Here is a 13,462-nt window from a genome sequence, read left to right as displayed (position 1 = left end):
AAAATGTAACAAACATATTTTTTAATTTAATAATTAATTTGATATTGATTTAGTTTTTTAACGTGGCATATATATTGTTTAGGAATATATGGTTAAAGAAGTGACAAGTAAACAAACGCTCTCATTGTATTGATCGTTATGTGAGTTCATTGCTGTTATTAATTATTTATCTAAAGTTCTGAGAAAAAGCACGGGTCTATAAAAAACAATATGGGTGTTGAATACCTTCAAATTGTGGGTAAAAAGCTGACGACACGTTATATATTGCCCAAGGTAATTTGTCACTGGTTATCAATAACAATGATGTGGCAATCTAAATATACCATGTCGTTCGACAACCAATATACCCAAAGGAGCAGACACAGTAAAGTCGTCATCGCAGGTAAGAAATTGTCTATTGAGACAATGATGGATCACTTTTAAAGGAATAGATATATAGAATACTAAACGAGCTCACGTGTAATTCCAATTTTATGAAACGAGTGAATAGTTCTGGTATTTGACGAGCGAAAGCGTATTATATGTAATACTTGCCATGCAGAACCGTCGTGTATGAATAGGCAGACACCTACACGATCCACAGACGTGACGTGATCTGTGGAATTCTGTTGCCAGATCCGCCGTCGACACAATGCCATGTGACGTAAGCCTAGCAACCGGGTCGTTGGGGTCATTGGAGTGCATAAGCTCCTCGCCAGTGATCTATCATCTCACGCAACGTCGTTGAATAAAGTCAAGCGATGTTGAGAGCTTCCAATGATTGCTCGTGTAACAAGCTCCTTCCAAGCGCGTGACACCTTCGTTACACTCTCGGTATATAGTATAGAGAGCTACGCGAACGGGCTATCGTTGTGAGGAGCTTGTATTGTAACTTGTTCCCGCAGTACATACGCACGCGCTTTGGTATTACATAATATGCTGACTACCAGCACAATGTTATTTTCAGAACAACTATTGTCACTGTCTATGTATATATAAGGCAATCGGTAACGGGAAATATGCAAGATCAGCCTCGAACTAACGGTATGTTTGCTATATGTTTGCCTTACATGAGAGTACACTATAAGCAAATCTGTATATGTTTCCCGTGTTTTTGTATGTTACAGTAAATCTTCTCGTGTGTTCATTCCCATGGGGGAATTCAGATAAATACATAAACATAAACAGTCTAGCTTTCGGCCACCCGGCCTTCAAAAGGCACAATACGTTGATTTCGCACGACATCATTCGAGATCCAGCAATGGTCATGTAGCTGGACTGTTGTTGAGTATGATGTTAAACAACAAACAAACACACACACAAATGCAGTAAATATTAAATTTTCTATTTGCTTTGGCAATTTAGAGGTTATTTGTAAATAACATTACGCGTAATATCTTTCATGACACTGGTGAGACAATATCTATGCTATTTGTGTTTTCCATATTTTGTTTTGGCATTCATGGGCAATGCAGACATATAGTATACCGGACATCTATTTTCACTCTTCGTTGTGAAGTATTTCTGTAGGGTAAAGGCAAATGCCCGTTGCCCTTATGTCTGATTTCGATGTGTTCCAGGTTGACCTTGTACCGTCTAAGACATGGCTTTCTTCATGAACTATGCCCAATGCCTTCTCCTGATTCAGATGGGAATAGGGACAGGTAGGTTAGTTTACATAATCACTATTTTCTTCCATAGATATGTTTTGACTACATTTAGATATACAAAATATATCATGTGGATTCAACTACAGAGTTTACTATTTTGGACAGTTACGATATTTTTAGACAATAATCCTACTTTCTGTGTCAATAAGGCCATACATAGAATGTGTGCTACTTGTGAGATGTTTGTCACAGGGAGTAGCCAAGCGGTTCACGCAGAAGGCCTGGGTTCGATTCCCGACATGGTTACAATGTGTGAAGTCCATTTCTGGTGTCCCCCTGTCGTTATATTGCTGGTATATTGTTAAAAGTGGCGTAAGGGCTACCTCATTGACACCATCACCTTTGTTACAGATAAAGATACTAGAAATACACTTTTGAGTGAGTGAGTGACATTTGAACAGTATTTCAGCGACATCATGTCACGACTGTTTTATATTGGAAACCCAAAGTGATGCAGGTCTTAGACTTTCAGGTCCTAACAAATCTAGAAACACAATTGGAACGGGCACCATCAAGCTCATGTGTCGAGTTACAAATATCTCTCTTTTGCAGAAGCAGTCACGTGTCAATTCCCTGATGGGCCAAAAGACTGCATGTTTCACTGCGGCGTAAAGGATTGCTCATTTTCTCCTATATTGTAAGAACACTATAACTATCACTTGTTTATTACTTATTGCGATTTTGTTGAGGATGCGAGCGCATATTGTTTTATGCAATCAACATATTAAAACCAGATTAATTCTGATATCCTTTTTTCATAATTCTTCAAATTGATTTCACCCCACATAATGTATTGCCATAAGAATACTGGTCATGATAAATAGAATAAGTATCCGGTTTCACCTGTGTTACAATACTCATGACCACGAATCCGAAGAATTACTGTCTCAGGCAAGCTACATCCCGTCGGTGCCGTATTCTCCTCCTTTTGAAACCCGCTTGAGAAGCCTCTACAATATGGCATGCGTGGATTTGAACAAAGTTTACCCCTTAGCGATGAAGATATGGAAACAGTGTCCCTTGGGCACGCCAGAAGCCTGTGATTGTGGGTTGGAATCCTGTTTCGCCCCTAGTATAGTTCTACGTTTGTCATCACAATTGTTTACCGTTATAACGAACTCAAAGGGACCACAAATTTAAGTTCGTTATAACCGTAGTTCGTTATAAGCATATATACAGCAAATGGCCGGGACCCAAAAAACAGTTCGTTATATCCGCCAGTTCATTATAAGCGTGTTCGTTATTTATCGTACAGCATACTGAGTACATGTACTTCATGCGGCAGTACTGACTAATGTCTGGCCACCGTGGCCTAGTGGATAGAGTCTCTACCCGGAGGTTGAATCCCCTGGCCACGTCAAACCAAGATGTTAAAAATGGTACTTGTTGTTACCCTGCCTGACATGCATCGCCGTTTTCATGCAGTAATCTTGAACTCGTCCATTTCACGACCTCACCTTTTAAGGTGAGGTGAGGTGAAATTGGGTTTAACGTCGCGTCAAAGATTATTGCACTTATATTGCGACGTGCATGCACGTGTGTGTGTGTGGCTGCTTATAGCGATCGATGTCCGGACCGATGCCTATTTATAGTGCTAGCCCACTGAGATACCATGCCGCAGTTTAACAACAATACCCCACTCAGACACAGTGTACTGACTCTGAGCCGACCAGTCCTTGTTTTAGCCCCTTAATGCCGAGCGACAGACAGGGTGACAACAAGTACCATCTTTTAACGTCTTTTGGCATGACGCAGCCGGGGATCGAACCTCGGACCTTCCGCTCTCCGGGCGGACGCTCTACCACTAGACCACGGAGTCACCTTTTAAGCAAGCTGTCGTTATATGTCATCAACTTGTAGGAACCCATAATACAACAAGGACGCATGTCTGGCAGGTATGATTGCAAAATCCATTCCTATCATATACGAACATAATGGAACAGGTCGAATGTGTTCAGAGAATAAACCCTACTGTGAATTTATAGTGTCGCGAGTTAACATAGTATTCGTCATTACACATATATCTACTCGTTTCACGACGACACATATTCAAAGGAAAATATTACTTCATAAAATTAACATTGGCCACAACAAATCCTGCATAACTTAACATATTTTTTTATATATAAAGAGTACCATATAAATCATTGTTTAATGGCAATACAATATAGATAAGACAATGTTTCATTTGGTTTGCTTTCTTTCTGTAAAACAACACTATATTTTATATTTAGTTATTCTATACATAGCAATTACGTTGCAGGTTGTGGGTTGTTGTATGGGCCGTACTGATGCCTCTGGTGGGCCTCGGGATAGGTATCTGCTGCTGGTGCTCCCGCCGTGTCGTGTGTAGACAGAGACGTCGTCAACTTGCCACTTCGAAAACTGACTGCTTCTGCTGCTGTTGCAGGGGTGCCCGTGAACCATCTACTTCTGATTTTAGTCATCTGCATCCTTCACACGTACCAGACAACGAAAACCACATATGAATGAAGTAGGTGTCGTTGATGACATAATAACCATATATCGACTTTGAAATTGACTGTCATTTTGTGTAGTTCAGATGGATATGTGTGAGTTTGGTTGAACGCTGCTTGAACAATATTTCAGTTACATCGCGGCGTGTCAGCTTCGTGCGAGTGGAACGCCTGACTTGACGTAACCATCATCCCAATAGGGTAATTAAGTGAGTGAATGAGTGAGTTGGTTATGACGACGCTTTTAACGGTTTTCCAGTCATATCACGGCGTGTCAGTTTAATGTGGGAGGAAAGCCCGAAGTGATGCAGGCCTCAGACGTTTACCACTTCGATGAAACCCACGAGCACGGGTATGGTGCTGACAAACCTAGAAACATAATCGGGCCGATCCGGGATTCGAATCCACAATCATAGGTTTCTGGCGTGCCCAAGGGACGCAACTCTGCACAGCGAATCACGGCGCCTTAGACGACTGGGCCACCCTAGCCCCCCTGGATCACTAAGTGACATGAGTTATTGGTGACAGAACTTTAGTGAACATTTATACAAACAACTTGTATTTTGATTGAAGATTCTATTACTTATACATTTTCTCAAGCGATTCATGTACAGATAAAAACAAGCCTTGTTCAGTATGTATTCTGTTTCCTAAGCTGCATGTTTAACCAATGAATATAATTTATGATTTCAGGTGGCCCATGACTTACGACTTAAGAAGACGACTATTTGAAAGCTCCACACATCACCTGCCAATTGCTGATCAATATGCTACGTTCTCGGTAGTTACGTCACTCTGGACAAAATATGAACTTATCTTCTCGTACCAATGCAGTAGAATTTGTGTAATAACGAGCATTAGCACTTTCTGTAGTACCACTGATATTATAATTCGTTTTTTCAATCACTTGAATTCAGTTCAGCAAGGTGGTGCGTTGTCACGGGGCTGTACTTTTAGTTTTAACAAAGTTAATTATACGATAAACATACTTATCATACTCCATGTCAGAATGATGATATCCGATTGGTCCACGTGATCTTGATACAATACTGTGTAACCCGCCTTGGAGGGGAATAAAATTCTCAGCGGGGAAATATATCTCTTATACCCCGTCAGCAAATAATGCTGCACGTGAACTTCTGAAATATGAAATAAGTCCCTTATACCCCGCTTCAAAGCAAAACGTCACACGCTTTTTCCGAGCCAATTGATGACATAGCGCAAGCTAACCTCAGCTCAATCGAGCAGCCGTTTTCTATGAATTTGGAATTTATTTGAATTATTTTACAATATCATATTAAAACATGTCGGTAAGATACATTCGTTATAGCAGGATCAGTGGGCTCGTGGTATTAAACCTAACCCGGGCCGGGACGCATAAAACCCTCTTAATGCTGCTACAACTTATGATGTACTGTGTTTTGAATGTAGAGCTAGGCTACCTGTATATTTAAACGCGCAAAATTGAACTGAACCATATGCGTTAATTAGTTCGTTAGTTGGTTAGTTCTCGTCGCTTTATGGCTTCAATAATGACGATGCGACGTTAATTTTAGTTAGTAAGTTAGCAGAGATGTTTTGTTGCGCTCGTTTGACCCGTATGCTGTTTCCGTCCTTCCTCACTTATCATGACACTTATTTGTCACGTATGGCAACAATCTGATTCCATCGCAACGTCATTATTTTTAGTAACAGATGATTTTTTCTTTTCATCTTAAAGTTTTGAGTTTTGTCTTTTCGAATGAAATGTTAACCACTTAAGAGGTAATGCAACTGAACAAACTCCGGTGAATGACTTGGCCGGACATTCAGATGAGGTGAGGTGAGGTGAAATGTATTGATTTGATATTTGTTATCTCATATATATTTGCTACTTTATTCATGTATGGAAAATGTTTTAGTAACTTTCATTTTCACGCAGTAGCGTTATTTTCTTGCACTAATAGATATTTTCCATGTATTTATGGTCATTTTTGCCACCTCAATAATTGTACATATCTGTTTTTGAAATCGTCAGTTGTACCGTTGGATAGCTTATGTTCAGCGCATTGTTTTGGTATCAGCATCTTCCGTATTGGTTTAGTAGTTAGTTTTCTATTTTCTCTATGTTAGGGGGGCAGTCGGGTAGCCTAGTGGTTAAAGCGTTCGCTCGTCACGCCGAAGACCCGGGTTCGATTCCCGACATGGGTACAATGTGTGAAGCCCATTTCTGGTGTCCCCCGCCGTGATATTGCTGGAATATTGATAAATGCGGCGTAAAACATACTCACTCACTCACTCTCTATGTTAGGAAACAAAATTTGGTAACCTCGCAAGGCTATTGCATTCCATTGGCCGACCTGGACAGGTAGTCCTCTACGACGTCCGCGCACTCGTATCAAACCATTGACGAAATTTATGTGTCTTTGCCGTCAGGCATATTAAGTCCGTTTACGGTCGTCTTGCTACTGGTTTGGTCAGGTCGAAACTCGGTTCCGTCAGTAAGTGGTTATGGGGCAGATCTCTGTCGGGTATTGACTTACTCATCTTGTAAAAGTGTTGATTTAGCTGCTGTCCTTTTTGCTACTATTATGTGATAATCAGCTTGTATATTTGGTCTGACCATTATCAGTTTAAATTGAGTTTTGGATTTTTTTTATATTGCCGTTTACTGTTACAATTAACAGATTAAACCTGTGAAACCATTACCACGTTTTTATGATTACTTTATTCTTGTTTAATGACACCCTCGTCTCTGGAGCACGGCTCCGTGACAGTGTTATGAGCTACGAGCCACGGCGTTGGGGTACGATGACACACAAGCAACGGAATCAGAAAGTGAGTGAGTGAGTGAGTATGGTTTTACGCCGCTTTTAGCAATATTCCAGCAATATCTCGGCGGGGGACACCAGAAATGGGCTTCACACATTGTAACCGTGTCGGGAATCGAACCCGGGTCTTCGGCGTGACGAGCGAACGATTTAACCACTAGGCTACCCGACCGCCCGAAATCACCAAGCCTGACCACCTGATCCGTTACTCGCCACTGAAGTTGCTGTGATCAATTCTAATCCAGAAGTCCGATTGGAATCTGTTGACATAGACAGGTGAAGGCTGATTGTAAATCTACAGGCATACTTGGTAATACAGCTCATGTTTAACGGTGTATGAATGGTAAAACACACTTTGCTCGAACGAAAATCGCAAATATTACTTTGTTTACATGTATACAGACAGATAAACTACATCATCGACAATATCATAGAGGTTATAAAGAGGACCCGTGCATACATATCGTCAAGTCACACCCATCAATTTAATATTTCACCTAAACTTATAGAATTAATAATAATATAATAAATATTATAAATATGTACTATTTTCAATATTCATGCGATTGTAAAATTCCGACTAAATCGTATGTGTTTGTAAATCAGTATGAAATAGCTTTAGTGATGATACCAGGTGTTTGCGAAAAGGTAAGCGTATCCTGCCCCACCACCGGCACCCGTCACAAACACATGCAAAGGCAAGTCAAGTATTCACTTCAACATATGGTACGTGTACAAGTCACAATAGGGTATTAAATCGGACATCGTTTTTGTCTCACTAATCATGCACAGGGTTGTGCGAATTATTGAAACATGTGTCTGAATGTATGATAGGGTTGAACGTGAGAGACACAAATGTGACGCATCAGTTAGAAACATGGTGTCCCTTGCAATTCCCTTTTTTGACTTGCACCATACGTTCCAGTGTTTTAGGTGAACAATTCATTAGCCTTTGCATGTGTTTATGACGGGTGCAACCGGTAGGACAGAATACGCCCACCCTTTCACATGGTATTATAACTTTTGAAAGTGATTCATGTACACATGCTCATGATATAGTCAATCGACTCTGCTTGTAGCAGAGATTTCTCAAATCAAATATTAATATGATTATTGAGAAGATTGTGTCGCCTTTATTTACAAAATGTTTAAGCATTTGAACATTGCTCCATGTAAATTACATGAACGAATGCATGCATATAAAGATGCAATTGCATTGAAACATGATAACATTTGTGATACAGATACGTAGAGAACAAGTTATCCATCTTAGGACTCCCTCTTAGCATCAGTGCCAGGGTGCAGGACGGTGACATGCTTTCCCTTGCCAGACTACAGCAGACTGGGTGATGTTCTGTTGATTGGTTTGTTGTTTAACGCCGAACTCAACAATATTCAAGCTATATGACGGCGGTCCTTTGCCTCAAACGTAGCGCGGTGATCACCACGCTTTGTGTGTTTAAACCCCAATTCTGCTACGGTAAATACTACATGTAGCTATAGCGTAGTATTGGAGATGTTAATAGAATTCTTTAATTTCAGTGACAATCGTTTTACAAGTTTGAGGAAGTTTTTTATAGACTTCGAGGGGTGTTCATTAAAGATTTCCCCTAAACCACTTAGGGTTATCATATTTAGTTGAAATGTCACATGTGTAATGATACATGTATCTATGGGTTAAGTCTGAATTTGCAGCACCGAACTATTAATCTTACCACTTTTACAGGTGTTATGATCGAGTAGGGTGTGACAATGGAGCCAGTAGAATACCGAGCAGTAATTAGGTTTTTATATTTGAAAGGTCGCACACCAAAAGAAACTTTCGATGAAATGAAAGCAACTTATGGGGAAGATGCCCCATCATATGACGTGGTTAAACACTGGCATCGCCAGTTCAAGTGTGGTCGGACATCTGTGGAAACAGCTGCCATTCCTGGTCGCCCCCATTCAGCCATTGATGAGGACACTATCCATCAAGTGGAGACCGCCATTTTGGCAGACCGACGTATAACTGTTCGCCAGTTAGTACAAGATGTCAAGATCAGTGTAGGGTCTCTGGAAAAAATCATCCATGACAATTGGAACATGCATAAGGTGTCTGCACGATGGATTCCCAGGTTGATCACACCTTTCCAAAAGCAGGAACGAGTCAATTGCTCAAAGGATCTTTTGGACATGTGCCAAAAAAAACAGGCAAACTTTTTTGACAGACTTATCACACAGGATGAAACATGGGTCCATCACTATGATCCTGAGACTAAAGTTCAGTCGATGCAATGGAAGCATGTGGAGTCACCACCCCCAAAGAAGGCACGTGTCCAACCCTCTGCAGGCAAGGTCATGCTCACGGTGTTTTGGGACCAGCACGGAGTAGTGATGATGGATTTCTTGGCAAAGGGTACCACAATTACAGGAGCTTATCATGCTTCACTGCTGCGGAAATTGCGGGACGCTATCAAGCTTAAGAGGCGTGGCATGCTGACCAAGGGTGTCCGTCTCCTGCAAGACAATGCTCCAGTACACAACTCTCATGTTGCCCAGACAGAAGCGCGGTCCCGTGGCTATGAAATCCATCCACATCCTCCTTACTCTCCTGACCTTGCACCATCTGACTTTCACCTCTTTCCAACCATGAAGTCAAAAAAGGGAAAACGTTTCACAGATGATGAAACACTGATTTCTGGAGTCAAGTCCTGGTTTGAGACGCAAAATGAGGGCTTTTACAAACGAGGTCTCCATAGTTGCATAAAACGATGGGAGAAGTGTGTAAATCTTGGTGGTTCCTATGTGGAGAAGGACTAATACCTATGCCAAGTTTCATTCCACTAGGTCCATCGGAAGTGGGTCAGGGGAAATCTTTAATGAACACCCCTCGTACATACTGCCCTTGTTATGGCCCCTTATGAAAACTATCTAGTATTAATTAAAAAGTCGAAATGTGATCCCGTGGATTCAGATTTGTTTTGAATCAAGGCAGGCCGGTACTGAAGCGTTACAGTATTGTCCTGAAAGTAGGTCTTGTAGCATCTTCGCGAGGCAAGGGCCTTAACTGACTTTAAAAATCCAGTTTCCAACCTTGCCCAACTAGCCGATTTTGATTGGATTGCGGAATTCCAGCCTAGTTCGGCGAGGGTCAGTTATAGTCAGTTAACGCCCTTGCCTCAGGAAGATGGTCTTGTACCGAGTGGGTAGTTGTCGAAATGGGGGCCAACAACTGGTTCAAAGACACCTCGAACGTACTGATTACCTGTTGGGTTGCCTTGTGTAGTGACCAGGTCCAGCTATACCTCTAAATAATTACCGAGCCTGCCATATCGTACAAACCCCTAAACCTAAACCCCTAAACCCTCACTCGTCCATGGAACAGGAACCTCCTTTCGGCCGACCAATGAATTTTCCGCCAGATTCGCAGGGATTCCAAACCCGTCGTACTAAACATCATGCCAAACGTTTGGTTGGTTGCTTTGTTGTTTTAAGCCGCACTCAGCAATATTCCAGCTATATGACGGCGGTCTGTAGATAATCGAGTCTGGACCAGACAATCCAGTGATTAATATCATGAGCATCGATCAACGCAATTGGGATCGATGACATGCATCAACCAAGTCAGTGAGCCTGACCACATGATCCCGTTAGTCGCCTTTTACGACAAGCATAGTCACCTTTTACGGCAAGCATGGTTTGCTGAAGACCTATTCTACCCTGGAATCTTCACGGGTCTCATGCCAAACGGAATCTTAATGACTCTCCTGGAAGTCATTCCTGCTGCTCTCAATCGGTTCCAATGTATCTTGTGGACTGACGTCGATTGGGTAGTCATTGTCGCTTCGGGGGCATGGGTGATCAAGTCGTCTAAGGCGCCGCGATTCGCTGTGCAGAGTTGCGTCCCTTGGGCACTCAAGAAACCTATGATTGTGTTCCAATCCCGGTTCGCCCCGATTATGTTTCTAGGTTTGTCAGCACCATACCCGTGCTCGTGGGTTTCACCAAAGTGGCAAACGTCTGAGAGCTGCATTACTTCGGGCTTTCCTCCCACATTAAGCTGACACACCGTGATAAAACTGGAATACTGTTGAAAGCGGCGTTAAACCCAACTCACTCACTCACTCACTCATTGTCTTTTCAGGGTGGACCTCTTGCTGTCGCTGTGCTAATCGAAGCAGTGCAGTCTTCAGGTGGTGACGTGACAGGAGGTCGTGTTGGCCGTGGAATGCCCTTCACAGCATTGGTTTGACCGTGTTTTCTGACCAATCGGTTGATTACACTGTAATAGTAGCCCGGACAGCCTGATAAGTTTGTAGAACAACCCTAGGAATGCAAACCAACTTTTTCCAAATTTTCATTCGCAGCTGCTTTGACTGAAGACCCATAAAGATCTCCTTGTATGGCATACGCCGTTATAATGATTGAAGTTCATAGGTAATTCTTTAATACTGACCCGTGAAGATCAGGGGTAGAATAGGTCTTCAGCAACCCATGCTTGCTGTAAAAGGCGACTATGCTTGTCGTAAAAGGCAACTAACGGGATCGGGTGGTCAGGCTTGCTGACTTAGTTGATGCATGTCATCGTATCCTAATTGCGTTGATCGGTGCTCATGATGTCAGACACTGGATTGTCTGGTCCAGATTCGATTATTTACAGACCGCCGTCATATAGCTGGAATATTGCTGAGTGCGGCGTTAAACAACACCCCAACCAACCAAGTGTGGCACTGTCTCTACGTGGACTCTCTTAGTTGTGAGATAAATATGACTTCTTTTGGGAGCTATGACGTCAGTCTGGAATGCCATGACGTCATGCTCTGAAAAGAAACGGTGCCCGAGTATTGCGGTCCCGTGGCTCTAGGTCTACCTAAAACCATTAAATTGATGTAGAGGCTAAAATTCCATTCTGAAGGTTTAAAATTGATAGTTAATATACGACTTGTTTGAACAAAACACACTACTTCGTGTTGTGCGATATTTTGTATTGCATAAATTGCAAATTGGGCCACTTTTAAGTACCGATAAAAGTACCCTGTGACGACATTCTGTATGTGTCAGCTTTAAGTAAACTGTGAGCAACACAATACTGCCTAAAATCCGAATGAGTGAGTGAGTGAATTTGGTTTTACGCCGCTTTGAGCAATTTTCCAGCAATATCACGGCGCCCCAAATCCGAAAGACATGGTATGTCAGATGGATTTCTATTCCATTCATATGATTCTCAACGCTGTTTTGCCTTTAACGCCCATTGGAATATGTTGCGTCGGGTAATCAGTTATATATTCTCATGCATAACGTTACATGTTCGATACGAAAAATAACTCGCTCGCTGACTTAGTTGATGCATGTCATAATATCCCAATTACGTGGATCGATGCTCATGATGTCAATCACTGGATTGTCTAGTCCAGGCTCAATTATTTACAGACCGCCGTCATATAGCTGGAATATTGCTGAGTGTGGCGTTAAACAACAAACAAACAGTAACTTTCCACTACCCCTTGAACTTAACCTTCATGCGTAATGTCAAAGGTCACAGGTCACGTCACGACTTCTTCAAAGCTCATACATTTCGAAGCACATGCTCCAGCTATATGACGGCGGTCTGTAAATAATCGAGTCTGGACCAGACAATCTAGTGATAAATATCATGAGCATCGATCCACGCAATTGGGATCGATGACATGCATCAACCTAGTCAGCGAGCCTGACCACCCGATCCCGTTAGTCGCCTTTTACGACAAGCATAGTCACCTTTCACGGCAAGCATGGGTTGCTGAAGACCTATTCTACCCCGGAATCTTCACGGGTCATGTGACATCTGAATGGTATGAGTTGGAACACCGGTATTGCACTGACGTACTTTTGTGATATAATAAGAAATGAACTGAGTAGAAATTAAGTCTTATATGATGTGTTATTTAGAGGTTAATGTTACACGCAAGAGCAAAGTGGTTAAAAGCTTTATTTGAAACCTGTTGAAAAACCACAAATTTAAATGTCTATATATGAGGCCACTATAGTAATGACGTCATAACGTTTCATAGCTGACAGGTAAATATGTTAGCTTCTTTTCGACACTGAATCTCAAAAACAGCATATGCTAACAGAATCGTAATTGTAGTTTCTAACCGGGAAGTACATTCAATAGAGCTGCGTTTCCCGATGCAGTTGCGATATGGATCACGTCAATAACTAGTGGATTAATGGCTATTTCATCCTTCATCTGCACAGCTTTTATTGGGAGACGAGAACGTAACATCTGTTCACTGCAATGAAAATATAACTTTTCTCAACTGCAGCATACTCGTTCACACTGAAGTATATGATAAAAGTTCTTCCTATAGCGTAGTTACGTTACGTTTTTTACTTTACAGGTGATGGTTCTTCTACCATTGTTCGGGTAATCAAGAGCCCTCCAGTCCGCAGAGCTCTCATTCTTGTCAGGTTGCTGGCTTTGACAATTGCAGCTCACATCACAGAGGTTGGATCAATCCTGTAAGTATATAGCCACTAATGGAGACATGGGTCTCTCCTCCCC

General features: G+C 41.9%; 1 long non-coding RNA gene across 2 annotated transcripts; it reads left to right on the top strand.

The window, feature by feature from the left end:
• The first annotated feature begins 347 nt into the window (after window positions 1-347).
• On the top strand, window positions 348-6,813 carry LOC124117712. 2 transcript variants are annotated; one of them, XR_006858329.2, is made up of 5 exons: window positions 348-382; window positions 1,560-1,643; window positions 2,202-2,286; window positions 3,913-4,143; window positions 4,820-6,813. It is a non-coding gene; the product is annotated as an uncharacterized LOC124117712 (long non-coding RNA). The 2 variants fall into 2 exon arrangements; XR_006858330.2 differs by lacking the exon at window positions 348-382 and adding an exon at window positions 930-1,023.
• The last annotated feature ends 6,649 nt before the right edge of the window (window positions 6,814-13,462 follow it).

Source organism: Haliotis rufescens, unplaced genomic scaffold, assembly GCF_023055435.1.
Source record: "Haliotis rufescens isolate VD_foot unplaced genomic scaffold, xgHalRufe1.0.p SCAF_16, whole genome shotgun sequence".
Taxonomy (NCBI): domain Eukaryota; kingdom Metazoa; phylum Mollusca; class Gastropoda; order Lepetellida; family Haliotidae; genus Haliotis; species Haliotis rufescens.
Note: the sequence above shows the minus strand (reverse complement) of the source record. Positions and strands in the feature narration are given on the sequence as shown.